Source organism: Rhinoderma darwinii, chromosome 2 (assembly GCF_050947455.1).
Source record: "Rhinoderma darwinii isolate aRhiDar2 chromosome 2, aRhiDar2.hap1, whole genome shotgun sequence".
Classification (NCBI taxonomy): Eukaryota; Metazoa; Chordata; class Amphibia; order Anura; family Rhinodermatidae; genus Rhinoderma; species Rhinoderma darwinii.
This window is the reverse complement of record NC_134688.1, coordinates 170,906,026-170,909,292: the sequence shown is the minus strand read 5'-3', so window position 1 is coordinate 170,909,292 and position 3,267 is coordinate 170,906,026.

The window sequence follows — 3,267 nt, the reverse complement described above, 5'->3', positions numbered from 1 at the left end:
TCGTTATCCCCTTATTTACTTAGTATCATACCAAGAAAAAAAAAATGCAGGATCCATCGGGTGCCACCAAAATGAGAAGGATTGGGGTTAATACTAAAAAGGATGAGGAAGAGGTCGGATCGACCTTGAAAAGTGTTGCACGTTCATGAAATAATCCTTTTTAGTATTTACTCCAGTCCTTCTCATTTTGGTGGTGCCTGGTGGATCCTGCGTTTTCTTTTGCTTGGTGTTATATTGTTAAAGATCTCAGGATTGAGATCTGCAGGTGGAGCAGCAAACACGCTAATCGGAGGGCCAAGAATATTCCTAAACGTGCATCTCGGAGTTGTGCCTGCTGTTTTTCACAACTCTGTCTTGTGAGTGGGGCTCAGTCCGCCCAGTGGATTTTCTTACCATTCTCCTTTTTACTGCACTATGGAGCACTTTTTGTGTTAATTTGTCCTTATTTACTTATATTCTTTTAGATTGGCAGATGTGTGCCGTAAGAACGAGCGCTGATCAACGAGGTAGCACGTTGATCGGCGCCAGTTGGCTCCGTTCACAAAGAGCTATGAGTGGTTCTGTATGGGGACGTAGTAACAATTGCTCGTCCCCATGCATTTCCATCATGTCGGCAGCACATCTCCCTTTTTACACAGGGAGATGTTTTGCCGACAACGATAATATTTATAGCTGCATAAACGTTGCGATCAGCTGATGAACACTCGTTTGCCTGATCATTGGCCCGTGTAAAAGGGCCTTTAGATCTCACAAAGGTTGTTCTATCAGCTACATCCTCTTAAAAGTCAGACACAGAGTTAAAATGTCCAGAATCAGAGCCCCTTCCAAATTGTTCAATACAATTTTTGCCTGCATCGCCTGAAGAATTATGTTATGAGCACATTCATGGGTCTGAAGATGATTTGCAGTCCACTTGAAGTTCCAGGGCATTTCTGGTAAAGTTTAGTGCATAATTTAAATCATTTGTATTTGTGACAATTCAGCAAAAGCTGTGTTGCCTTTAATCATATGATTCCAATTGTCTGTGTCGGGTTATAAAACAGACTTCCAGAAAAAGACGCAGCTTCTGTACCACAAGGAAAAAGGACAAAGTTAGAAAGTGACTCTTTGATGTTTGTTAAAAGTCTTATAGATAAAGATAACTTTTATATACATATGTCAAAGCTGACAGCATGGACGAATTGAAATAATACAATTAAGGCCTCATTTACACGAGCGTAATATACGCGCATGCGACGCGCTTGCTTTTCATGCGTGTCGTATGCACCTATATTACTCTATGGGGCAGTGCAGACGATGCGTGAATTTTGCGCTGCACAAGTGCGTGGCGTAAAACTCACGACATGTTCTATAATCGTGCGTTTTTCGCGCATCACGCACCCATTGAAGTCAATGGGTGCGTGAAAACCACGCATGCCGCACGGAAGCACTTCCGTGCGAACTGCGTGATTCGCGCAAGAGCTGTCAAACTGAATGTAAACAGAAAAGCACCACGTGCTTTTCTGTTTACAAACATCCGAACGGAGTGTCTTAGACATGAGCGAACCGAACTTTACCGGGTTCGGCCGAACTCGTTTTGACCGAACCCGGCAGGAGACAGTCACTGTGCAGGGTGCTGAAAGAGTTAAACTGGTTCAGCACCCTGGACAGTGACTTCCGATTCCAATATACGTGAACGTGTCAAAAAAAAAAAAAGTTCTGACTTACCGATAACTCCCGGCTTCTTCCTCCAGTCTCACCTCCCGGGATGACAATTCAGTCCAAGTGACAGCTGCAGCCAATCACAAGCCAAGCACAGGCTGCAGCGGTCACATGGACTGCCGCGTCATCCAGGGAGGTGGGGCCAGATGTCAAGAGAGGCGCGTCACCAAGGATGCATCACCAAGGACGCGTCACCAAGGCAACGGCCGGGAAGTTCTCGGTAAGTACGAACCTCTTTTTTTTTAAACAGGTTACGCGATATGGTGATCGGAATGCACTGTCGAGGGTGCTGAAAGAGTTACTGCCGATCAGTTAACTCTTTCAGCACCATGGACAGTGACTGACGTCGACTAGCCTCATCTCTATGATGGCGGCTGCGAGAAAATCACGCAGCCGCGCATCATACACGGATGACACACGGAGCTGTCAAGTGCCTTTTGCGCACGCAAAACGCTGCGTTTTTTGCGCGCGCAAAACGCACACGCTCGTGTAAATGAGGCCTAAATGTGAAATAATGTGCTGTAATTCAACATAATTGTATCATACAAAAATTTGATAATTATGTTTTTTTTAACAGGTAACAAATGATATGAAAAATAGGTCAAATGCATTTATTCAATACATTTATTGCTATAGCATTTATAATTTCTTTTATCTGCTCATTTTTAGTCTTAAATCCTTTGAAGCAAGCTATATGCCTCCATCAAACACGTTTTTTTTGTTACATTTTAAAACTTATGAAATAAATGTCTGCAGTTGAAAGTGTTTTTCATGGCATTTTTTACATGCATTTTTAGTGGTGTCTTTCAATTTGTGTAATTTTGTACAATTGAAGCATGCTCTCCTTTGTTCAGACTTTTTTTTCCCAGAGTCTTCTCAATCGGACTTAAAAAAATAGAATGTCATACCCACACCATCCTGCGTTTTAATAACAACACCACTGAACCCTTAAACGCCACTAAAACTTTACAAACGTATGTATGCATGCATTTTCATATCTTACTATAGACTTTTAACTAAAATCTGGACACAGAACCAAAAAACCCCACATAAACAGATATGCGAACATTACCCGAAAAAATGCTGCTTTTTACTACAGCTGGCTATACACTTAATGATTATTGTTAACTGAACAATTTAACAATTTTCTGAACATTAAGAAATATATGTTTTTTTAAGGTACTCAGTTTTGACTGCAGAAAATCTGCTCTATTGCTCAATCGTCCATGCTTCCAAATTTTCCTTTGTCATTAGTGATAAGCGCAAGTGATAAGCGTACCGTGTAGATTACACATTATACGAGAAAAATACATGTGGAGCAATGCATGACATTTCCCACAATACGAATGTTTCCAACTGTGGAAGATATCTTCGAAAAAAAGAAAATTAGGACTTTTGTGGTATCACGGCCAATTCTAAATACCTTCTGTTGATGAGATATTTTACTGTCTCCAAATTGTAACAAATGGGGGTCCAAGTGCAGAGAGCTTTAAGTTCAGATAGTTTGGGCCATACCAACTCACCCCTCACCCTTATTATTATTTTTTGCATCGTTACATGGAGGGA